Below are 27,408 nucleotides of genomic sequence, written 5' to 3' on the forward strand. Positions count from 1 at the left end.
TACCTTGACTTGAATAGGGACTTAAGTCAAGGGCCTCACAGAGTTTGGTCCCAGTAGGAGACATTTCCCATCTACCCTTTACTGAGAAATTTCAGGCACTCCGTTTTCCTTGCAGCCCAGTGTTGATCCCAGCTCTCTCCCCTGCCTCTGGCCACTCCTGAAATGAGGATGCTTGTGGCAGGATGCAAGAAGGAGCCATTCAGTGCCATACTGTGCTGCTCCAGACCTTATATGTAGCTTTTTGTGTTTTCAATTATGTGGTTGACTCTGGGTGCGTGAAATGTTCAAGAAGACAGGAAAAAAAACCCATGCATTTGACCTCTGCAAATGAAAAGAGCCATGCAGAGGCAAGATGCTTAACCAGCTCCCGTTCTGATGTGGCTCAGAGAAGTGGAGTAGCTGACTTTGTATAGAGACATCACAGCAGGATGAGGATGGCAGTGGCTTTGCATGGCCTTCCTCCTCTTCCTCCTCCTCCTCTCTCTGCTTCCTCCTCCTTCTTCATTATTGAGTAACTGGCCAAACCAGCTGTTGATTGGGTATCCCTATTAGTTAGCCTACTTTTGGCTATGCCCAACAATTCATGCCTATATACTTGGATTTTTCTAGTCAGAACCCTCTCAGCCTTGACTGTCTTTGCCACCTGCTCTTCTCCACTGGGCTAGATCCTTTTCTGACTAACTTTAAAGTTATTCCCGAGTCACACTCTCTTTTATTATCCCATTTGAGGCCACCCTCTCCAAAGTCAAATTAACCTATGATTCTGCCTGCCTCTGTCATCCCAAGGTCTTAGGCAAGCACTAGATTGGAAACTGATGGAGGAGCAGGATACCATGGCACTTGTCTCACTGATCCAAGCTAACATCCTGGGTATGAAAAAATAGAAAGAATAAAGAGAAGAACCAGTGAATGAAAACCAGCATACAGAGATTGTTTTTTCTGGGTGTCTTAGGACACTTTACAGAAAAGTTTCTTGAAAGATTTCCAGTCTTCATAACAACATACTAAAATTTTTTCTTTAAAATTTTATTTCTTAGGAGTCTGGAAACACAGACCAATGGTTGAAGATGTGGGTTCAATCCACAGTACTCCAAAAGAATTATTATTTAAATAATCATATTAATTATTTATTGGAGATACTGTAGAATTTACAGATGAGTAAGAGGCAAAGTAAAACCTCCACATAGATAACATACCTATATTTTTTAATATAAATCCTATATTTTATCTAACAAGTGTGGATATATGTATTTCAATTACTGTATATTTTATAACTCTACTTTAGTAATTTATTATATCATCAACATTCTTCTTGCATTATTCTTGTTTTAATAATTATATGATGTCTATTAAAGTTGAAATACAGCCAGACTGCTGTCTTGTTTAATAATTTCCTTGGATTCTGGCCATTCAATGACTTCTATTTTTTTTTAACAGTCATAATTTTATGTCATAATGAACATTTTCAGCTAAATATTTCTGTACATTTATCTTTTTTTCTTCTTTTTTTGTTTTTTCGAGACAGAGCTTCTCTGTGTAGCCTTGGCTGTCCTGGACTCGCTTTGTATACCAGACAGACTGGCCTCGAACTCACAGCAATCCACCTGTCTCTGCCTCCCGAGTGCTGGGATTAAAGGCATGTACCACCACGCCCAGCTCATTTATATTTTTTTCCTTTCCATCTTTAGAATATATTTCTAGAAATAGAATCACAGACTCTGAACACCTAAGCTGAGAAGAACACTTAGCGTCTCTCCCTTACCATAGCATGCTTTATCACTTCAGAACTCTGAGAGCATGGTTGCTCTGCCCTTGGGACTGCACAGCTGACTTCGCTGTTGCTCCCCAGCACAGCAAGAGGGTATCGCATGCTACTTATGGTCACTCTCTTCTCCAATATCTTAGTTCACTCAGTGCCTTCTTATGTCCCTTATATGAGATGGCATGGGATCTGCAAGAGAACCTCTATAACTTTCCCATAAAATTTAAATAGTCTCTTGGTTCCTTACACTACTTAATACAATGTGTTATGCAAGATAAATAGCTATCCACATTCAGTGCAAATACATTTTTTCCCAGATAATTTTGATCTGTGGTTTCTTGAATGTGCTACTGTAGAACCCATGGACACAGATGGATAACTGTGTGGTGTCTAGGAAATGCACACAGTTATGGTGGGTTCAACAATCTTTACGTCAAACCACAATCAACTTGAGACCACATGTAATGGGCATAAAGACATGCATTTAATTTTCAATGCTTGGTGCAGACTTCCTCTTTGCCTGAGAAGTTCATACCATCAACACTCCCATCAAAATGGTTCCTTGATAACATCTTACGCTGTCATTGTTTTTGATATTCAGCAATGAATGAGGGGATCTTATTCTAAGGTGCCTCTCTGTGATGGCTGGTAAAGTTGAACACCCTCCCCATCAGTTTTTGCTTCCTTCTTGTGAGTTACTTGATTTATCCTCCCAGTTTTCAGCCAGTTAGTATGCCTTTTCTCCCGGCAGCCATGCTAATACTAAGATTCTTAGTATTCTTTTGTGTAACTCTGCGAATAACTCTAACTCCTAAAGTAAGAACTCTAGTTTCCTGCAGACATGTGATGCCTTTTCCAACCTTGTTTCCCGTAAAAACAGGATTTTCATTTTGTAGAGAATCTGAGGCAAAGAGACATCATGAGTTGAGACCCCAAGTTGTCAAGAAGGAGTACTGGAGTTGACTTGACCTGCCAGCTTACTTTTGAAATGAAAACCTGTGTGGCATATTAGCATTTATTTTTTTCTCACATATGAAATACAATCGCGTGGGGCTGTGGTGATAATTTTGCTGTGTAAGCATAAGGACCTGAGTTAAATACCCAGAAAGCATGTTTTAAAAAGCCTGGCATGGTGTTGCACACGTATAATCCCAGCTCCATTGGAGCAGAAACAGGTGAATTACCTGGGGATCATTGGCTAGACAACCCAGACAACTCAGAGAATTCCAGGCCAATGAGAAACCCTGTCTCAAAAAATAAGGTTGATTGTTCCCTGAGGAATGTCAAAAATCACCTAGGTTTGTCTTTTGGCCTTGACACAGAGCATGCACATATATGTACATGCCTACACACACATACACATACTCATGTACATAGGATGAGAAATAGAGAGAATGAAATAAATATAATAACATGTCTGTAATAGATACGATAGATATTGCAAATGCATTTTCTTTTTAATTTATCATTTGTCTTGTATTTGTGTTTTAACTATAGATATCTATGTTTCAGAGTTACCTGTGAGGATTATCCACACACATATAAAAGATATGGATAATGACCAATGGTTCAGCCCACACCTGGCCCTGTCTCCAGCTATGCACTCCAGAAGCTGGGAACACTTTTATAGTGGAACTTGTTTATCTTTTTTTTTTGTTTCTATGTTCAGCACTATATTTAGAAAGTGTTTCGATACTGTGAGGAATTATGAATATTCATTTATATGTTTCTTATGCTTTATGCTTTATCTTACCACTCAAATTTTAATGCCATGCTTTGTTTTTTCAGCATGGTATATAATTCTTTTGTGTTTTTTTCTGAGTAGTTAGCTATCATTTACATTTTAAACATGGAGATACAAAGGGAGTATTTCATGTCTAATTGAAGAATTCAAGAGGATTAACTATAGACAAATGAAGTAAGAAAAGATGCCAATGCTGAGGGTGTCACAAGAAGGAACTGCTTCTGTGGCTGGAAAGGGGACGTGTTCATGATTTCCACAGTGGAACCCATAATTATTAACTAATTGATCCCAACAAATATCTCATGTGACAAGAGAGAAACCCCAGCTAGGGCCACTCCTTGTTAATCCTTCCAGTTAGATTTCCTCCGATGTTATACCCAGGCCAGAGCAACACAGGAGATTCTCCTAAGCTTATTAAGTTTGGGGCCTCAATAATCTTGGGTGAAGGCCATCATCTTTCAGGGATAGTGTCTTGGAGGCCTTTGCTGTGTGGCCCATCTTGGGTCCAGAGGTGAAGAGTATGCCTCTGTAGTCCCAGAGTGCTCAGCTGGTGCCACATTTGAACTTGAACAGGTCGTAGGGGAGAGTTGGGCAGTGTTTAGCAGGAGGCTGCCCCAGGAAAGTCCCAATCCTGTTCTCATTTCCATTTTTCTTTCATTCCTTGTGTTAATTTAAACATACTCAGATTTTATATAACACACAAGGCCTTGGTCCAGCAGACAATGCTCCCCTCTGATTTCTAGTTGCTCCCTAATCTTTTGTGTTCTTTTACTAGGAAAACCACATCCTGCTTTCCTGCACCAGTTATGAATCCTCAACGAACTGCCTCTCCCTTTGGATCATTTCCATGGCCTCCTCATTGGTTTCCTCTTCCCAGTGTCCTTTCTGCACATAATGAGTGAATGATGTTCATGTTCCCACATTGTATAACCGGGGATGATACAGCTTTAGTGCTATTATTGCTAAGGGTATGTGTTTTGATTATTCAGTGAAGCTTAGATGAAGTGTAGCGTGTAAACTCATTTCATTAATGTCTAGTCCTTTCCACTGTTGCCTTCTGCTCTCATTATACCAAACTATCCTGGTCCAACTTTGCCCTTTTCCAGTGTGGTTCTCCCTCTTCCCATGTCTTCTCACTTTGACCATGTGCATCTCTCAACACCCCCTCTCAAAGTTTCCATGGGTAAAGTCTTCCTGGTTGTTTCAAGGCAGGCAGACCATCCTTTGTCTTTTTCATAGTTAAATTTCTTGTCATCATTTGATTACAGTATCTTGTTGGTGCCCCTGTTCCTTACTTGTGGAGCTTAATGTTATTCTTTGGATGAAGGGCTTACATACTTTGTGTGACTTCATTCTTCCCAAGGTTTACATGTAGTGGATGTTCAGCACACAGTCGCCAAATCTGTCAGTGTCCAGTAAGCATTTAGCATTAACCATTCTTCATGGTTGCCATTAGCCCAGGGGTCAACTTAAATTTAATTGCTTCTTAAAAGTTGCTAGGGTAAGGCTAATTAGCATTATATGCACAAAAGCTTTGGGGACAAGGAGACATTTTCACAGCTTGTTTGAAGTATGGATTTTCAAGCCTCATTATGGATTTGTAAGCAGCAAGTTTGTAATGATGCCTCAATTAATTTATCCTTTTATAGTAAGTCTTTTTAAAGTTAGGTCTACAATTGCAACCATAAACAAGTCTTTGTAAGACATACTACATTATGGGGACTGAGTTAACAGAAATTTACTTTTAATTGTGTTTAAAAAACTATAAAAGGCATACAATAGTCTATTTACAGATTGCTGTATTGTTCTAAGTCCTCAACTTGTGTTAATGTATTTAATTTTCAGAATGCCTTTAAGAGATAGTTATGAACTATCATTTTCTTTTTCTATGTTTGGAGACAGCAGTTTGCTCTGTAGCTGAGGCTGACCTCAACCGTGGGTCCTCATGTTTTAGTCTCCCTAGTGCTAGGATTACAAGAGTGTACTACTCTGCCTGGTTTCATTATCCTTCTGTCTGGCTAGAACACAAGCTGATGTAGACAGTTCATTCAGAGAAAGAAGATAGATATAAAAGTTAAAAGGAGCATTTAGAACCAAAAGGCTCTGTACTTCTGTGATGAACATTCTGTTTTACAAAGAGAAAGGAGTTGTGAATTTTAAGATCTGTATTTTGTCATATACTGAGAGTATGTGTTCAAATTTCATTGCAATACCATCCTAAATGTAAGTGTTTACCCCAGTGAGATAAAGTCACATTTCATTCAAAGCAGAAAAATGAATTTTTGATAAATTTTTCTGTGTTTACTAGGAAAAACAGGATCAACAGTTCTCAAAGTGTAGTCTGTTGACCCCATCTTAGGGACCTCTAAGACACATCTAAGAAGTATGTAGTTAGAGCTATCTTCATAAAGAAATGAAGATTCCATTTGGTTTTCATCTTCACTCTTTCATACATATACAAGAGACTTTCCCAGGGCCTGCGTAACCAGCATGGCTTGTGATATGGCCACACATTAAAGGGAGGAGCTGATGTGAGAATCCAGCTGACTTCTGTCATACCAAACATTAAAGAAATTTGAAAAAAAAAAAAAAGTAAAACAGTCATTCATCTCATCAAATTATTTTTGTCTTGGGAAACATTTTTTTAATGTAATAACACATCAATTATATTGACCTTTTAACATCTGGTGAGTGTAATGGGTTTATTGCTGTTATTTCAAAATAAGTAAATATATTTTAAAAGATTTATTTTACTTTAAATTAAGTGTATGTATGTGGGCATGTGCATATGAGTACATGTGCCTGTAAGGGCCAGAAGAGAGCATCAGATCCCCTGGAGCTGGGGTTACAAGAAGTTGTGAACCACACCATGTGGGTGCCGAGACTGAATTACTGTCTTCTGCCTGAGTAGCAACTGCTCTTAACTACTGAGCTTGCCCAGTAAATAAATATTTTAAGTGGTCATTTTAAAATTTTAATATAGTCAACATTAATAGACACAACCCATACAAACAACAGCATAATTAAAAGATAATTAATAAGATTAACAGCATTTGTAGTAAATTGCTCAATAATTTTTTTTTTCAGAGTGTGAAGGAGTCAACAAATTAGAAAACCACTGATGTGGGGAAGCTGGAGCAGATGTCGTTCCTGGATTAGTCTCTTTTTCTTTCTTCCACTCCTGCCTCCATGAAATTTATTTGCTTAAAATTATTGTTTGAGAATTTCCTACGTGAATATGTATTTTGATCAGATACATCCATCTCCATCTCTTTTCTCTCTTTCCATGTCCCCTGACTTTTGCATTTTCAGTTCATGTTTTCCTTAGTTGCTTTTTTTTTTTTTTTTTATGGTTCTGGAGTTTGAGGCCAGATCCGGAATACTGCTTGGCAGATGCTAATCCATGGAGCTGCACCCCTACCCACCCCATATTGGTTCCTGAAACTGTAATTCCATTCTCTGTGTGTGCTTAAATATTTAAACTTGAAATGCATTTTGCCCTGCTGGTTCATTTGATTTAAAATTTAATGCATGTTAAATGCTGTGTGTGCTCCATGAGCGTGAGTATTTCCTGCCCTCAGGGAGCCTGATACCATTCAGTCTCACAGTTCTTCCTTGAGTCTAGGGAATCTCAGCATGGCTCCCAGGGAGCTAAAGGTGCCTCTGCGGGTTCTTCTAAGCAAATCAAGGTGAATACAAGTCAGACAATGCTCCCTAGCAGGTCTCAAGGTGCAGAATCTGAGGAAGGGAGAGTTTTGTGCACAGTGGCATGAAAAGGATCTTTGAGCCTGGTGTGAACTCCGAGGCTAAGAAAATGGACCCACTGAGACTGAGTGGAAAAGTCAAGTAGAATGCCTGGTACGGTCAACCTGGGTGTGGAGAGGTGTGCAGGCTTCTAGAAGTGAGACTACTGCTCCGTGTGTGCAAGATGTGGGGTGTGGCAGGAGCTTGCCAGGGTAGACATCAGGCCTGGGAAGGAGAATTTTTGGCCCACACTAGCCTTTCTTTGGTTGCCTATGGAGGTTTTTTTTTTTTTTTTTTAATGTCTTCTAGATTACTGGCAACCTAATGTCTCTCTCTTGGGTGTGCTTAAATGTCCACGCCATTACCCCGTGTTTCCCAAACTTGCCAGATTCCAAACTTTCCCAAATCGCAAGCATTAACTGGAAGGGCTTGTTAGAGAAACATGTGTCAGAGTCAATCCTGGATGTGCTAATTTCAGGAGAGGCCTGGAGTTCTGAGAGCTCATCAAAATGTCCAGGCTATCTTCTTTTTCTAAAATTACAGTCAAGGGTCTGTGAAATGGCTCAGAGGTTAGAGACACCTGCTGTCTAGGCTGAAGACCTGAATTCACTGGAACCCGCACAGTGGAAGGAGGGAGCCTATTACTGAGAGTAGCCTCCCTGACCTCCACGGTTGTGCCATGGAATGACACCTCCCCAAAACAAAAATTAAAAAATACAGTCATGTTTGAGAAAACTAATGAAATCCCATTACCAACCAATCCAACAAAGCAAAAGTGATAACAATAAATGTAAACTAGCAATAATTAGAACACTATGATAAGACTCTTGCGCACTTACTTATTCGTTCAATGGCACATGTTCTCCACAGCCTCAGAATCCTGGCTCCAGCAGGAAATCACAGCTGACCTCATTGTTGGTGTTTTCATGACTTAAGATGCCAAGAATATGGCATTAGAGTGAGAGGCGTGATTACTGGTGCTAGAGGTGAGGGCATGACAGTTGCTCAGGGCTGGGGTGCAGCAGGGAAGAAGGCATGTTCATCTTTGGGACTGTAAGTGCCTGCCAGGTCATGGCCAAAGCTAAGAGCAACTCACTGCTGCAAAGTGGAACACTGACCTTTCGGCTTCATTTAACTGGAAACTTTGAAAGGATGAAGAGGAACAAATCACATCAGGGCTTGTATTTGTTCCAGAGAACTTTCCCAGTAAATGTTGAGGCTTCATTGATCCCACAGGAAAAGCAGTTCAGTTTTACTGGAGAAAGAGAGTCTTCAGTTTGTGAAATTACGAACACCATGTCTTGGACAACTGGTCCAGATGATACCAGAGACACCAACTGTCCAACCCTCTTTCTGTTTTTCCTTATACAACCTGATCTGGGAACCAGGAGGCATGAACTCCGAGCTGCCTGTGGCACTGGCTTACAGGGAGAATTTGGGCAAGTTCCTGTCTTTTCTCAATCTCACCCTCCCAGTCTGCTACAAGAAAGAGCACTAACTTCTGTTTGGAACAATGCAAAAAACAGAAAGCAGTCATGACACTGGGCAGTGACCCTCCTTGAGGAAGCAACCTTAGGATCCATGGGTAAAAGTTTGAAACATTCACCATCTTTATTTTCTGAACCACAGTTGCTGTGTAGCCAAAGTACACAGGATCAGCTTGCGAAAAAGAAAGGGTGGGAGCTGTTCATGTGTTCATTTACCTATGTGCTTTTTTAAGTTAAAAAGAAATTTCAGTTCTGGGACTGGCGAGGTGGCTCAGTGGTTAAGAGTACTTGCTGATTTCACAGAAGACATGGGTTCAATTCTCAGCACCCATGTGGTTTGTTTATAATGGTCTATAACTTCAATTCCAGAGGATCTGATGCCATCCTCTGGCCTCCAAGTGCATTGGGAAAGCATGCGGTACATTTACATACATGCACACATAACACTCATACATATAAAGTAAAATAAAGAAATCTTTACAAATATCCAGTTTTGGGGCTGCCTTGTCTGGCCTCAGTGGGAAAAGATTACTAGTCCTGTTGTGACTCAATGTGCCAGGGTGGGTTGGTACCCATGGGGGTACCTCTACTTTTTTGAGGAGAAGAGAAGTGGGGAATGAGGGGAGGGGAGTGTGAAGGTGGAACTGGGAGGAGATGAGGGAGGGGCTGTGCTGTAAAGTAATTAAATAAATAAATTAATGAAAAAAATTCTATTTTTTGTTACTGAGTGTGATTGATGAATAAAGATTGCATATAAGTAATGCATATGATGTTTTAAAGTACATATAAAAATCAGCATGTAGATTAGCTCACATATGGCTTTTATGTGTGGTTTCTTAACACATTTCATCAGTAGAACACAACAGTATTGACTATTCATCTTATAACTGTAACTTCATGCATTCTGTTCAATGCTGTCCTTTGCCATCTACCTTCCATCCCCCTATAACCACCATTAGGTTTTGTTACTGTCAATTTGGCTTTTTAAAAAGTATGTGTCAAATATAAGTGAGATCACACAGCATTTGCACGCCATTCTATATCTGGCTTATTTCACTATCATAATATTTTCAAGATATGTCCATATCATTAAAAATACAGTTGCCTTTTTCTTTCAAGTTATGTTTTATTCACATTACAAGCCAGTTGTGATCTCCTCGCACTTATCTTCCTCTTCCCCCTCCCCCTCCCTCCCTCTTCCACCCTATTCCCCTCCCCTAGACCTCTGACAGGTGGGGTCCTCCTCCCCCACCATCTGACCATAGCCTATCAGGTCTCATCTGAGTAGCCTGCATCCCCTTCCTCTGTGTTCCCACAGGGCCTCTCCACCAAGGGGCAGTGATCAAATCAGAAAAATGTTGGTATGCATGCTTTGTGCGCGCATGTGGTTGTCAGGCTATCCTCAACGAGCAGTTCTGCAGTGGTTACAGATGTGTCCCTTTTGGCTCTCTGCTGGGTTCATTGGCTGTAAACTTTTATTCACCCTCAGGTCTGAATGAGTGATTGCCTCTGCCCCCCAGAGATGTGCTTTGTGAAATGGATTTTCTGAGTCCGAACTTTTCACGCAAGCTACTAGCATAGATCAAGGACATTTGGGCTCTCTGTAAAGGGAGTTTCCCAGTGAGATGAACAGCTGGCCTCTCCTCTCCTCCACTTCCAGCCACAATCCTTAGACCTGAGTGGTGATGGCCAGGAGTCCAAGTTGCCTCAGGCTGTTAGGTGTCAGGCATGGGAATCATGACTGGGTCTGGTCCTGATCTTTTAGCTTCTAATTTCCCGTGGGACCTAGTGTCGGTCACCTGCCCCATTGGCAGGGCACTTTGGAATGTGTGTGTGTGTGTAACTCCATACAACAGGGTGTATTGTATGCAGATACATAGGCCCAGACCTCACTCTCAGGGATTCTGGGTCACATAACTAAAAAAACAAGTTGTGAGTCACTGTTCTGGACCTATGGCAGCTGCAAATCTAACTCTAGATACCTTCCATTGTGTGGTGTGGCGCAACTCACCCACCCGTGGAAATATGAGGGAGCCTTGGGCAAGTTTCCTCTTGCATAGGGTTGTCACCAGTTTCTAGGTCTGTCACACTTCAGTGGCTCACAGGATCTTCTGGAAGTCCTCCACCAGAACCAAATGTGAGCCCTCCCCACGCCTTTTAGGCTAATGACATCACTTGGTAGCTCTGCATATGGCTGAGAGCTGCTTGGTAGTATCTTCTATCAGTTTGGGTTCTCCTGAAGACAAAAGTTAAGGCAAGGGCCAAGATGAGATGCTTATCTGGAAGCTGTTCTTCAGGAATACGAGAGAGGGAAGGGACAAAGCATATGCTGTTATGTTGATTGTTAATTTATTCCCTTTGGGGATCCCCTGTGACTACATGGAGCTTAATAGATTCAGTCAGGAGTGTTTTATTGGACAATGTATGGAACCATTTTGTTGTCAAAACTGGGAGAAAATATCAGCATTGAGGCTTGGCATGTGAAAATCATCTTAGGGTATACTACATAAAAATAACTCGCTTACTGTCAAAAGCTGAATGGGCAAAGAATATATGATACACACACACACACACACACACACACACACACACACGGGTATTATTCAGCCATAAAGAAGAATGGAATGATGTTATTTGCATGACAGTGGATAGAGCAGGGGGATGTCAGGTTAAGCCATGCAATCCAGACACAGAACTGAAAGACAGATGTACATTTTTCTCTCATATGTAGAAGAAAGAAAAGAAAATGATGACCTGAATGTAAAAAGAAGGAAACTAGAGAGAGAGAGAGAAAGAGAAGAGCTTGAGAGAATAGATATTAAAAACATGATATATGTAGGTATAGGAACGTCATCAATTTGGGCGTAGGAAGATAATATCTCAATGGGAAAAGCATTTGGTGCATAACTACGAGGGCCTGAGTTTTGATTGCCAGAATCTATGACAAGCTAGACACAATAGCTTGCATCTGTCATCTGAGTGCTCCTACCTGGAAGTATGTGCAGGAGCAAACAAGAGACATTGCCTCAAATAAAGTGGAAGGTTCAATTGAAAAACCCGAGGTTGCCCTCTGATCTCCATGTGTGCTCGCTTCCCCTCCCCCTCCTCTTCCTCTCTCCTCTCACTCTTTTACATACACACAGCCACACAACCACACCATAAACATACACACAAAGGCAAAAAGAAATGTCATTAACTTTCACAATTAATATTCATTAAAATTAGAATGACATCATCTGGTCTATAATATCTACTGTGCTAAGACTGAGCAACCTAGAGATTGTGCCTCAGAATTGTCCTCCTGATTTGACCATGATCCTCACGTTTCTATCAAGTGTCACCCACTTTCAGATAAGGTCCACTCTGAGGTTGCAGACACCTGCATACAGACATGCTGCACATGCATTAATGCCAATCAGGCCTTTGTGGTCTTGGAAAGCTCATTGAGACATAAAGCAGAGACGCTATGACACACATCAGTGGGACAACGGCCAAGTGGTTACAATAGCTGTGGCATATACTAAAAGCATATCAATGCCAAGTGGGTGTGGCAAGCTATAGCTTTTGTAATTGAGTAATGAATGATTCTGGGACTCTAGAATTTTTGGTACAACTGAAAATTCTGTGGAACAAGACTAGTTGTAATTTAATTCTGGCCATGGATGTATCTAAAGGCTGGAAATGGGGATGGGGAGGCTATCTGCTGAAACCATCCAAAGCACCATCTCTTCACCACGATCAGATCCTGCCTCCAGCATGTGTAGCTTGAAGCTATCAAGAAGAGACTTGATACCCTATAAGCATATACAGGGGGAGGAGGTCCCCCTCAGTCACAGTCATAGGGGAGGGAGTAAGGGGAAAATAGGAGGGAGGGAGGAATGGGAGGATACAAGGGATGGGATAACAATTGAGATGTAATATGAATAAATTAATAAATATTTTAAAAAAGAACCCTTTATTTTCATCATGCAGAAAGAAAACGGGTTCATAATGGTTTCTATCATATAATGTTCTTGTGAGAAGTGTGTGAGTATGTGTGTATATATGTGTGTATGTGTGTGTGTGTGTGTGTGTGTGGTGTCTGCAATGTAACACTAATAGTGGCCTAATACTTAGTGAACATTAGTTGATTGACAATCGACATCAGCCCATGGTTTTGTAACATCACTTTACCTTTGTACTAGAGTTTCAGTTCAATTGAAAAACACATCTTGGGCTCATGTTGTAAGGTGCTGTGGTGGGCTCTTGATCAAGATCTCAGAAATAGCAGTATTCTTCTATTTTCCCCGTAATTGCCTCTCTTTGCCCACTGCCTTTTTTGTTTTATGAAATGTATGGAACAAGCACAGGGGTGTATGTTTAGAACTCCAGAACCTGCAGGGCAGAGACAGGAAGATCATGAATTCTAAGCAGCCTGGGTTGTAGTAAGACCGTGTCTCAAACAGACAAAAGTTAATAAATAAATATAGGTGGAGAATAAAAAATATGAGAGTTGAAGAGATGAGTTGTAGTTCTAGGACCAATTTTGCTGTGAAGTGGTTGTGGATTTGGGGAGTTGGATGTTGTCTTTCAGAATTAAAGAATGAATGTAACTCACACCCACCTCACTACACAGCTTGAGGTGTAAATGGATCAAGTGTTCCAAGAATTGATAAATGAGTCAAAAATTTATTACTTAATTAAAATTCAGTGTTCTAACTCTATGTGGATCTAAGAAGTTTCTCTGGGTTCTTTTTACATGGTTATTGATATGCTGGGCTCTGTTAGAGTTTGAATCAGAGGGGTTTGCTTCTCAGTCTCAGGTTTTGAACACCCCTAGATGGTTGCACTATTTGAAGCAGCTGTGGACTATTTAGGAGGCTGGGCAGTAGGTTTGAAAGGTCTTCCTGGTCTCTGGTTCTGTAAGGACAGTTTTATGTTTTCTAAGCGTCTTGCTCTATGCTTCCAACCTCAGTGTGAAGAGCCTCTATCCTGTGTTCCTTCTGCCATGAACATGGGTTTCCTGCCTCGGGCGACTGAGACCATGCTAAACAATGAGATGGAATAATTTGCCTTCCACTGGCATTTTTTTTTTCTGTCTGATATTGTGCTTCCCGTGACACGAGCATGTTTAATAGAGAGTAAAAGAATCAGACATGTAAAGAAACTGAGCAGCTAGACTAGAGAACCGTTAGAGTCTGTTGCAAATGCCATGAGCAGGGATCATGCCTTGCTACACTTTGCAATCTCAGTATCTGGAATAGGCCCTGATGTAGGATGTGATCAGTAAATGTGTATAGATAAATAAAAGGCCAACGACTAAAGCAGAGGACGTTTACAGCATGTGGGAGTCATCCTTCTGCCCTAAGGTCTTCGCTTACCTTTCTTATGTTGAAATACTTATTGGTTTCTGAAATATCTGAATTGATTTATACTCATGATTACAAACTTTGTGTTCAGAATCATAAGTGAAAATAGTTGCCCTTTTTACTCCAAAGGTTGTGCTGAAGATTAAGGGGATAATCTTGAAAATTTGAAAATTGAGCCCAAGGCTTCAGCATGGTACAAATATGCAAGAAATTAATAGTTATGAAAATTGTACACAGAGACAGGAGGACTGAGAATTTTGAGGCCAGCTTGGGCTATGTAGTGAGACCCGTCTGACGTATTTAGGGTGTTATTGCTGTAAAAAGATATCATGGCCAAGGCAAATTACATAAAGGAATACATTCTATTAGGGCTGCCTTACAGTTTCAGATGTTTAGTCCATTATCATCATGGTGGGAAACATGGCAGCAGGCACTCAGACATGGTGCTGGAGAAGGAGCTGAGAATTTTACATCTTGCTCAGCAGGCGTCACAGGAGACTGTGAGACTAGGCCTAGCTTGAGCATATGAGACCTCACAGCCTGCCTTCACTGTGACATACTTCCTCCAAAAAGATCACAATGGGTCAAGCATTCAAACACACGAGTCTCTTGGAGCCATTCCTGTTCAAACCACCACACGACTTCAAAAAGAAAAAGAAGTTTACACAACCTAATTTCCTGATTGTCCAAGGTTCAGTAGGTACTATGGCTGCACTGGAAAGATTGTTCTTCAGTCAGTTTTTGTAGTCACAGATTTAGTACTCAAGTCACTAATGTGACTCAGAGGTCAGACTTAATAATAAAACATGGATAGACCACATACAGCAAGGTTAGAAGAAGATAGGCTTGGGTAACCCAAAACAGTGCACTGGGATCATAGTTAATAGCAGACAGTAAAATTCTTTTTTTTTTTTTTTTGGAATTAGGAATATATTTATTCACCAACAAAAGGATTTTTCTTTTTATTGAATTTTTTTTCATACACTATATTTTGATATTTTCCCCTCCCCAAATTCCTCCCAGACCCTACTTGCGCCTACTTTCCCTCCTCACCTAACTTTATGTTCTCTCACACTCTTTAAAAAACAAAAATAGATTTTAACCTCCCTGAAAAAAGAAAAACAAGAAACACACACATTCACAAAAACAGGAGCAGACAGTAAAATTCAAAGCAGAAGATGATTAATAGTTCAGAAGTGACCACTTTATAATCAACCTTATGATTTGTGATGGAATATGACTACCACACACAGCTATGCACTGATAAACACAATATAGGAAACCGGCACTTCAGAGAATGCAAGAAAAATGTGTAGAATCAAAATGTCAGGAAGCATGTGGTCATGTGACACAGTGCCATAATTTTAACACTCGGGAGGCTGAGGCAAGAGGATCATGAATTAGAAGGCAGCTGGGGTGCATAGAAGGACACTGTTTCACACACACACACACACACACACACACACACACACACACACACACACACAAATTCACAGAAAAATTTATTATATTTCTCTGGAACTTTGGTAGATCCAGTAGGTGCAAATAAAAAGAGGATATAAACATAACTTCAAAGTTATTTTTTTAAAAGTAACTTGAACTCCATAAATAATAATCACACCTCACACTTTTAAAAGACCCCACATGTCTTAGTTGGGGGTTTATTGCTGTGAAGAGACAACACGACCAAGGCAACTCTTATAAAAAGAAACCTTTAATTGGGGTGAGATTACAGTTTCAGAGGTTCAGTTCACTATCGTCACTGCAGGGAGCACGGCAGCCTGAAGGTTGACATGATGTTGGAGAAGGGCCTGAGAGTTTCACATCTTGATCTGCAGGTAGCAAGGTGCAGACTCTCTTCCACACTGGGTGGAGCTTGAGCATATGTGAGACCTCGAAGCCCACCCACACAGTGATGTACTTCTTCCAATAAGGCCACACCTACTCCAACAAGGCCACGGCTCTCAATTGTGTCGTCATTCTCTATGGGCCAAGCATTCAAACATATGAGTATGTGGGGAGGGGAGGGAGCATCATTCCTGTCCAAACCACTACACCATACAATAAAGTTTCATTCACATTTTAGGAAAAAAAAAAACACACAACAACAACAACAACAAAAAACCAAACCAAAACAAACCAGAACTCTCAAGGCACAAACAGTATTGGCCTTACCTGTCCAGAATAGTAATAGTGGTTTATGTCTATTTACTGAATGCTTAAAACATGGCTTGTTCGGATTAAGCTGGGTTGTAATGAAAATTAATTTCAAGGGCTTACTGAAAAAATATAAAATTTACTCACATGTTTATATTGATTAATGTTTTAATTGTAATATTTCCCACATTGGGCTAAATACAATGTTGAATTTAATGCAATCATTTCATTTTGATTTGTTAGAATGTGACTCTAGATATATTTAAAATTGTATGTGTGTTTCATATTTGTGGCTTTGTGTGTGTGTGTGTTTTGTATATGTGTACCTGAGTGCAAATGCCTGTAGTGGCCAGAAGAGGGCATCAGATCCCCTGGACCTGGAGTTACAGGCAGTTTTAAGCATTATGTGTGTGCTGGGAATCAAATCCTATACCTCTGCAAGAGTACTTTCAACCATTGTGTAATCTCTCCATCCACTTCATGGTATTTTTGTTGACAAGTACTTTTGTAAGCAATATTCTCTTAAATGTATTATATTTTAAAAATAATGTAAAAGGTATAACAGTTGCCAAACTTCACATAGAAATTATTTGTAAAAACTCAAACTAAATTATATTTAAAACTTTTTGTGATAAAAGTCAAATTGGCAATGTCAGGCAAATTAGGAGGTAAATATAGTGTGTTGGCTAGTATAATATCAACTTGATACAAGGTATCTGAGAGGAAGAAACTAAGAAAATGTCTCTGTAAGATCAGGCTGTAGGATGGTTTGTAGGACATTTCCTTAATTAGTGATTGGTGAGAGAAGCTGAACCCATCGTGGCTGGTGCCATCCCTGGGCTGGTGGAATGAGTTTCTATAGGAAGCAAGCCATGAGAAGCAAACCAGTAAGCAGCACCTCTCCATGGCCTCTGCATCAGCTCTTGCCTACAGGTTCCTGCCCTGCCTTCCTTCAGTGATGGACTACAGTGTGAATGTGTAAACCAATTAAACCTTTTCCTCTCCAACTTGCTTTTGGTCATGATGTATCATCATAGCATTAGAAACCTTAACTAAGACAGGTAGATAACGAAATAATATAAATTAGAACATGGGATTTTCCCAGAAGAAAATTAAGAGCCCTAACTGCAACATTAAAAAAACACAGAAAATAAATTAATAATTATACTCAAGAAATAAGGGAAGTAAAATGTGCACATCTTAGAGGTCTTTCTGTCAAATTCAAGTAAGGATGCCCCAAAGTATATGAATGTGTCTAGTGGTCTCAGTAGCAAATACCTTCTACAAGTCAAAGACATGAGCTTATCTGTACTGCTTGTGATGTTTCAAACACAGTGCAAAGATGGCATTCTTATTCCCATCCTATAGATGACCAAAGGGACCTAGAATGGTCATGTGATTTATGCAAGGCCCCCCGCAACCCAACCCAACCCAAACAACCAAACAATAGCAGCTGTATGACTGGAAGCCTATCTTTAGCGACTCCTTCTTCCTGTTCATCATCTGCGTGGCCCCATCAGTGTTTGCCTATGTGATGGACAATCTATGGGTAGATAGAATAGGAATTCCACTTAGCTTTATTTGGTGGGCTCCAGTCACTTGGTTTATTTCAAGACTTTCTTATCTTTCTTTGCAGGATGAAGGATAAAGAAGAAATGGTGTCTAAGCCCCCTTTTAGGGGTAGCAATGAGAGGTGTACTGGTTAAGCCAGCTTTTCTGGTTTATAGGTTACTGGTTTCAGTGAAAAAGGCTTCCCACAATGGTGTGGCATGTGGTCATATGTTTGTGAGACTCCATCCAACCTCCCCATTTAAAAAGTCCCTAGAGTTAGAATGTCTATCCAAGTAATTCTCCAGACTGACTTCACACTTGGACACGGTCTAAAACTTCATTAGTTGCATATCAGACTGCATTAGAATTTATTATATCTTTTATTATAAGAGAAAGGGGAAAGCCAAAGAAAATCCAGCAAAAGATTATGCCTCAGAATTCTCTGTTGTGCTGAAGCTACCTCACGTGTACTCTCCGGATGCTGGTCCTGGGAGCAGGGTTATGGATAGACAGACTCCCTGGCATTGGAAGCTTCTGGGGAGACTCTGTTATACAACTGAGAAGTAGGAACAAATTGTTTAACTCAAGAATACAAACTTCAGAAAAAAGAAAAAAAAAAAAAAAAAGAATACAAACTTCAGGGTATTCAGGAAATACTCCTTGACCTGCTATAGCAATCCACTAAAAATAGGGAAAATAGGATCAGTCACACAGCTAGGTCTTCAAAAGCCTGTATGACATAGACACTGGAAGGTTCAAGACTTTTCTAGAATACCTCCACCAAATTCGTCTTTAATAACAATCATATCTCCCGAGACTTGGACACAATGCTGAACACTTTCTGATTCCACTGATTATTGTTATTGCTGCTTATTACCTCCTGGCTTGTAACTTTAGCCTCTGTCAGGTATGGGCTTTAGTCTGTGTCTAGGTTGTTAATTTCTCAGCTAATAACTGGGCTTTTAAAAGACGCTTGGATTGGTTCATATTATTGACTCATCTAACCAATATTTACCATTCTCTTATCTGTCAACAGTTTACAAGATGAGACTGATGGCTTGGAGTATATACTTGGAAGCAAAAGCAAAGAAGAGAAAAAATGTGAGATGATATTAGGAAGTAACATGACACTGACTTGTTGCTTGGGTCTTGGGTATTAGTGAAGATGAGATTCCTGGTTTGGTCAGTAAAGGTGATGGCCATGAACGTTAGTAAAGTCCAGAAAAGGGGAGGCAAGGCTAAGAAGATCCTAAAAAAAAATGAGTTATGGAAAGTAAAACTTTGAAATGACAAAAAGAACATGTTACAGTTCCATTTGGAAGAGAATGATCTGTATTAGATGGTGATGACTCAGTTACAGCACATAAGTGGTCATCTGGGAGCTAATGGTGAAAAAGACCTTCCAAAGAAACATAAGTTAGAGGAAGAGAGGGAACAGTACACTAGTCACATGGATGTTGAAACTGGCATGTTGAGGATGGCCAAGTCACTGAGAACAGTGTCTCATATAGGTGGGTGGGAAAAGTCAGACTGCTGTGGGGGTATAGAAGCTGAGAATGATGCATAGGGAAGAGACACACTGAGAGCTTGAGTAATGAGGACAGCAGGTATTCACTGAAATGAGAACCATGGAGTATGTTGACTGAGGATGTGAAGGGCAGTTTTAGTTGGGTAGCGAGGTAAAAGCTAGACTAGCTGAGAGTAAGGGGTTGACATCAAAATCGTCTTTTGTTCTACACTTCTAGCTATGCTCTGATTCATTCCACAGAAGCTATTTTTGTTCTGTATTTTGTATATATATATATATATTTTAATTAATTAAGACGTAGGCATACCTAAGTATCCATTTCTTTCCACTTAAAAATTTTAGTAGACACACTATATTAAATAAATGAACATTAAGAGAAAGTATTAAAGTGAGTTTACAAACAAAGGACACGAAGATTGGAGGAGGAAAGTGGTGGAGTGGTAGATAAGGAATTAGAAAGGTTAGGGAGTTAATTTGATCTAAATCCGTTGTTGCATGTGTGAAATGCTCAGACAATAAGAAAAGCTTAAGTATGAAAACATGTCTACTTACAGATGAGAGTGATTTGGAAGAGGTTAGGGGAAAACCAATCATGTTTCAGGAAATAAATAAAGAGAAAAATACAATACCGTTCTTTAAAAGGCAGAGAGGGAGCCATTGAATGGGATTTCAAGCCCAAAAGGACATTTGATCTTTATTAGGCCCAAAGAATATTTCCTCCATCACACAGGTTAAAAGCAGGAAGAAATTGCCAGCTATTTGTGTAGGTTTGTGCATGGGAGGCAAGACATTGTGAGTTTGATTCTGGTAACTTCTATTTTTCTTAAGTATGAGGCGAGGTCACCAGTTGGAACTCAATGGAGGGGGTAGTGTGAGAGGGCGGGGAGAGAAAATTCTCTTATTCAATAAGTTGAAAAAGAATTTTTCCAAAGAAAGATAGTCATCTTTCTCGTGACAGTGAGAGACCGCTAGCCCTTAGACCATTATGCTGATGGGAAACACATCATTTTAGTTGTGCAGTTGTTTTCTCTATTTATCTTGCATCATACAGTGGCTTTGGGACAGCCTTCGAGAAGGGAGGTGTTGTCAGTGATGTTTGCAAGTGCACGTAAATGGAAGGGATGTGGATTAAGGGATGCTTGTCAGGAAACATCTTAAAGAATTATGAATGAGATCTGGTAATGTGTGTGTGTGTGTGTGTGTGTGTGTGTGTGTGTGTGTGTGTGTGAGACAGAGAGAGAGAGAGAGAGAGAGAGAGAGAGAGAGAGAGAGAGAGAGAGAGAGAGTCTGAAGAGGCAGAGGGATCATGGGAAAAATGGAGACTGGAAGGTAAGGTCAAATAATTATGATGGAAGTGGTGGGTGCTCATCCAGAGCTTATGATCAGGAATGGTGGGAGCTGTTAGGCCAGGGGAGGGAGTTAAATTTGATCCTTTGCAGACAATATTTGTTTTTCTTGCTTAGAAGGTTCAGGATGTGATGGTGAAAGTTGGTAGCTCTGGGAGAGTGGGGAAAATGCAGGGAGCAGAGGGCTCAGGGTGCGGGTGGTTGTTTCCTTATAGGAATGCCAAAACTTGAGATGTTGAGGATGGGTGTAAGCATGAAGAAGGAAACTGAATCGGGTCTTCAAGATTGTGCAGGAGTTGTTAGGACGTCACCAGATTATTGTAACCAGGATGGTGTTACATGGCTTTTGTATTTATTCAACCCAGATAACTTATTTTATTCACCCATATTTAGCTTGGTAAACTGTTTTTTTTTTTTTTTTTTTTTTTTTTTAGTGACCAAAAAGGTAGATGCATCAACAAAGGCCCACCCTACAATACCTATTTATTCCTTTCTTTTGGTTCTTCTATGACATTCCTCGAGCTTTGGAGGGACAGGATATAAATTTCTGGTTACTTTTCTCCATTTATGGACAATACCACAGCAAGAGTCACTTATTCCTAGGAATTTGACTAGTTATGAGCCTTTATAATAACTACTGCCTCCTGAAAAAAAATGTTTCTCTCCATGACCAAATCTGACAGCAGCCGTAATCTATGGGTATAAACACAATTTTAGAAAGCAACTTGAGAGGCATATCATATCTTTTGTCATAATTATAATGCCTTCCACAGTTATAAGTTTTTGTCTTAGCTCACAGTATCAAATGTGTGTCTATTCATACAGAGTGAGATTTGTGCACAATGAGAAAACCATTGGCTTCAACGGTTGTTATCACTACTTCATCCATAGACACATTTTGCCTTGGATGTTGGTAAGTATGCTGGTTCAGTTTTTGTTGTGAACTGATAAAACCTAAACCCAGTCGAGAAGAGGTGACCTCACTGGAAGAATTGCTTCAATTAGAGTGGCCAGTGGGCATGTCTGTGAGAGGTTGTCTTCATGGATGATTGACACGGGAGGGCCCAGCCCACTGTGGCTGGTACCATCTCGAGGGACTTAGGCTATATAAGGAAGCTAGCTGAGTCTGAACACATAAGAAGTGTTCTTTTATGGTTGCTGCTTCAGGTCCTGCCCAGACTTCTTTTAGTGATGTGTTGTGATTTGGGAGTAAGCCACATAAAATCTTTTGTCCTCCAAGCTCCAGAGTACCTTATCACAACAACACAGTCCACCTAGAATGGTAGTATCATACACAAGGCCTGGAATCTAGCAAAACTGTCAGTGACAATCCTGCCCCCAGCCATTTGCATAGAGCCTTCTGGTAATACAGAGTCCAGTCAACAAAGAAGGAGTTCAGTTACAGCCTGACATTTACGTGTTTCACAGACAAAGTGAGTTATGTCTTTCACAACAGGCCTTGTAGGTCGAGTTCTGAAATGTTGCCAGCTACAGCAACAATGGCCTCATGGCCCGGGTGGCCCCACAAACCTCACAGGCCAACAATTCAGAGGGAGATAATCCACTCCTTCTTTTTAGGACTTGCCTGAAGGAACCTTTTTTTCACCTCACAGGATGCCTTCATCTATTAATCTGTAAGACACTTGGGGGTTAGGATTACATTAGAGAGAGAGAGAGGAGAGAGAGAGGAGAGAGAGAGAGAGGAGGAGAGAGAGGGGAGAAGAGCGAGAGAGGGAGGAGAGAGGAGAGGAGAGAGAGAGAGAGAGAGAGAGAGAGAGAGAGAGAGAGAGAGAGAGAGAGAGAGAGAGAGAGAGAGAGAGAACCTTTTTACAGAGCGTGAGGAACTCTTTAAAGGCCCACTTTTGTCAACTCCAAGTAGGAGTCATTTGGTCTTGGATGGTGAAGGAGATAATAAAAATGTAAGTGTTAGCAAGGATCAATACAACATGAAGATGTCCCATGTATCTTGTATAAATTGTTTCAACAAGAAGGAAAAATTGCTCATGACAGCATGAGTGGAGACACAAGCACATCTAGCACTCAGTGACCTACAGTCAATATCCATAAGCCAAACAACCATCTTGTCCTGGAATGCTACTGTTGCCATGGAAATGCTGTGCATTCCCTACTCTCCTCTCCAGCCCTGCCTTGATGGTCTTGGTGGAAGTGGCTTTTACTGTTTGTCTTGGTTTAAGCTCAAAAGGAAGCAAAGGTTTGCTCTGGCTTTTTGTGCTTGTCACAGGCACTGGCTTCCCAGTTCTGACAAACTCTGAAGCTAGCACTATGACCCTTGCCTTTCCATCAGTCTTACCTGGATCCTGAAAGCCCTGGTCTGGGTAAATAGGCTCCACCAACACTTTATTTCCTTGCAGGGAAGAAAAGTACAGAGCTTGTTCTGGGGTAGCAACTACCTCCACCCCTCACCCCGTAACAAGCTTAATCTGATTTTTGTCTCCACTGCTTTATCATTTACATCTTCTGTGAACTGTTGCTTAGCTTTTGGAACCTTCTGAGAGCTCATCAGAAAACCTGTTGTTTTCTGTTCAATTTCCACCTATTAGTCAGATCAGAACAAACCTTGTCACATTTGCCTTCAAATGATTCCTTTTTCCATCTTTTCTTCCCTCTGATCACCTTGCTCTTGACACTTCTGTCAAATCTCCCTCCCTCCCTCCCTCTCTCCCTCCCTCCCTTCCTCTCTCTCTCCCCCTCCCCTACCTCTTGTATATGTGTGAGCTAGTAACATTCTCCAGTTTACAAAGGCTCCAGACTCATATGTATGTATCAAGTAACAGATGTGTAGAGAGACATAAAGATTAAGGACTTATTTTTTATTTTATTTATTTTTTTAAATTTAATTTTATTAATTTATTCTTATTACATCTCAATGGTTATCCCATCCCTTGTATCCTCCCATTCCTCCCTCCCTCCCTTTTTCCCCTTACTCCCTTCCCCTATGACTGTGACTGAGGGGGACTTCCTCCTCCTTTATATGCTCATATTTTTGCTCACAATTTGTGAGTACAGTCTATCACGGCATGGAAGCTGTCAGCTGGAACTTGAGGCAGCTGGCTGCATTGTGTCTGCAGTCAGGAAGTTGAGAGAGATTAATGTTAGCATGCATCTTACTCTCTTCTTTAAATTCAGCCAAGGTCCCAGGTAAGGAAATGGTTCTACTCATGATTAAAGTGAGTTTTCACACCCTGGTTAAGCCAGCTCAGGAGCTCCCTTCATCGGCGGGATCAGAGACTCGTCTTTTGGGTGATTAAAGGCATTGTCAAGTTGACTACATTACCTGCCTCTGGTCTATTATGAACGAAATTGTTGTAAACATCTCTTTGCCTGTGTTTTCATGTCCATATGTCCTGATTGCTCTGAGAAATGGGCCTAGGTGTGGAGTAGTTGGATCACAAGACAGACACGGGTATTACTGTAGTGAACACTGCTGGACAGTACTACCACTTTCACTTCTGCTGGCAGTGAATAAGATTTCCAGTTGCCCCACATCCTCAACAACAAGTGGTTAGTGTTGGCAGTAGCTTGATTTCAGTCATTTGGTGGGAGTGTAGTTACATCAGATTGTGGTTTTCACCCCCATTTCCTTGATGTTCTAGAAGTGCCATCAGGGGATTATTAACACTCCTAACATACAGCAATCACTTTACTGAAGCCTTGTTCAAATCCTTAGCTCAATAGACATTTGAGTGGATACAGAATGCCCATATGAAGATGATTTGTCTTTTCAGTGGCCACTTAGGGATTTTCATATTGTGGACATGAGACTTTTGCCACATAGCAAGGGTCTTGTAAGTCTGTGACTTTTTCAATTCACTTACACAGTGATAAAGTTCTCCATTTCAATGAATACTGGGTTTAAAGATTTTATTCTTTTATAGCTTGTGCTTTTTACCTTTTGCATGCTGTGTACTTGCTCTCCTCAGCACCATAAAAATACTCCATGTATTTACCGTTTGCATTCAGGAATAATCTGATCCTAACTTTTATATATGGTATAAAGTGCATGAGGCAATGATAAGTTTTTATGTAGAGAACCAATTGTTCTGACAGTTTTTACTAAGGGGAATGTTGATATATTTTTACTGCTATTCAAACAATCCTAAGTATTTGAATCCATCCCACTTACCTATTTTTGTCTTCCCTTGCTAACACCACACTGTTTTACTTTGCTTTCTAGTAAGTGATTTCTGATGACATGTCTTGCAATTAGCTCACTTTATTCAAAGATATTTTGGTTATTTATGTTCTAAGTATTTCCAAATAAATTTCACAGTGTCAACTTCTTTTCTTTCATTTCTTTTTTTTTTTTTTTTTTTTTTTTTTTTTTTGGTACTGGGGCTTAGATATAGGGCTTCACATATTTTAGGTGAAAACTCTGCGACAGAACTATCTTCAACCCTGTTTGCCCATTTCTTTGTTTTCTTCATTTTTTAAAAGTCTTATACTTACATATTAATGTATGATTTTGTTAACCTGAATCACCTGCTGGTATCCCCTTTTCATTTTCTGCTGTGCCCTTTTTTTCTATTTAGTCCTGTTTTAGAGAAAAATGACGCATTATATTAGTTACTTTTCTATTGCTGTTACAAAACACTATGAGCTTATAAAAGAAAGCATTTAACTGGTCTTATGATTCCAAAGGGTTAGATTCCATGATGGTGGAGCAAAGGTAGAGCAGCAAGCACAGCTGAGCGTTCACATTTTGATCTTCAACTAGGAGGCAGAGATTGTGTGAGGAATGGCTATAGTCCATTTTGCAGTGTCAACTTGGCACAAACTGGAGTCCTCGGAGAGGAGGGAACCCCAGCTAAGAGAATGTTTTCATAAGATCTATCTGTAGGCAAGCCTGCAGAGAAGTGGCTAATAGGGAGGACCCAGCCCATTTTAGGCTGAGCAAGTAATGAGGAGCAAGGTAGTAAGCAGCATTCCTCCATGGGCTCTGCATCAGCTCCTGCCTCTACGTTCCTGCCCTATTTGACTTCCTGTCCTGACTTCCATCAGTGATAGAACAGTGATGTGGAACCAAATAAACCCTTTCCTCCCCAAGTTGTTTCTGGTCATGGGGTTTCGTCCTGGCAATAGCAGTCCTTTCTAAGACAGCACTTTTGGGAGCAGTGAGAATGTTTTCTTTTAATTTTCTTGCATTACTTTTCAGTATTTAAAAACCGAAACATTTTATTTGGATTTTTATGTATAATTCTTACTCTTATTATTGGAGTGTGAGGGCAGGAGGGTGATTGTACCCATGCCACAGTATGCATATAGAAGTCAGAGGACAAATTTGTTTATTTATTTTTTTGTCTCTGTAAAGTTTACATGGGCTTGGGCATCAAAGTCAGGTTATCAGGCAAGTGTCTTTGACTTACCAAGATATCTGACCAGCTCCCCTCTTAGTAATTTTGAATAAAACAAACTTGTCACAAGGAATTAAAAAAATAATTCTGTCTGAGCAAAATATTTTCAAAGTATGATCTTCATGGGCCATTGAGTTCTCCTCCTCATTTTTCTGGCTCTTTTGCTCTCCGTTTCCTTTTCTGCATTCTTCCTAGTTTCCTTTTCCAGGCTTCCTTCCTAACAGGAAAAAATAGCACTCCATCCCTGGATCCCGCCACATCTGCACAGCTATGGTGGCCGGCCCTCCCTTCTTCCACAGCCGGTGAGAATCAACGAGGTTGCTTCCTGACTCACGGCAGAAGCTTCATTCCTTAATCAGATGCCACCACAGCATACTTTGAGTTAAATTAGTCTCTGAGGGCCTTGGTTGCTTCTCTTGAAATTAGGCATAATAGCAGGACCAAACTCACAGGAATAAGACAAAAAGAGCTCTCTAGATGTAAAAGTTCTTAGACAGGGTCTGGCTGCTAGTAAACTCATTGTACGTTAGCTTCTGCCATTATCTGATATTACATTTGTGGGCTTTAACAGCCATCATCATATACTTTTTATCAGAATGCTTTGTGCACATCTGGCCCAGTCCAAAATTAGTTTCCAAGCTCCATAAAAGCACATGTGGGCCTCACACTTTCCTCTCACATCTGTTGTGTTTGCCAAATTTGATAACCACGACATAAACAATGAGTTGACATTTAGGATTTCTTTCTGATGATGTCATTAGCTCGGTCCTTTCTGAAGCTCTGATGTTCAGGACAGCCGTGCCTCCATGCAGAGCTTTTGTTCTTCTGCATGTTCATGGGAAGACGTGAAGAAAGCTTCTCAAAAAAATTGGAATGAAGGTGAATTTGGCCTCTGAAAATCTGGCCTGGAGTCCCGAGGCAGCACTGACTCCTTAGCGAGGTTCACTGTGTTGCAGACTCAGCATCGTTCTTTCCATGTCAGTGAAATGAGAGCCACACAGCCTCATTTTAAAGGCTGTATTTAGCTTTCTCCCATATTTAGATTTAATACTACTCAATCAGTCACATCTATTCAATGAGAATACTCCTCAAAAGTGTTGGTAGCCGAACCACTGGAGTATAGTGTTGTTTACAGTTGTGGTGTGTGTGTGTGTGTGTGTGTGTGTGTGTGTGTGTGTGTGTGTGAATTTCTATGTATACTGACACAAGATTGTTGAATTGACAACTTCTATAAAGAATGAAGACCAATTACCATGAACAATTTTCTACAGAGACTAACAGTTTGGGTGGCATGACATCAAAAGTAGATATAAAAACTCTGCATTAACCACAAAGTAAAAATCAGTTCTATTGTCTAGTCCATAAATTA

The sequence above is a fragment of the Acomys russatus genome, chromosome 2 (assembly GCF_903995435.1).
Source record: "Acomys russatus chromosome 2, mAcoRus1.1, whole genome shotgun sequence".
In the NCBI taxonomy this organism is placed as follows: domain Eukaryota; kingdom Metazoa; phylum Chordata; class Mammalia; order Rodentia; family Muridae; genus Acomys; species Acomys russatus.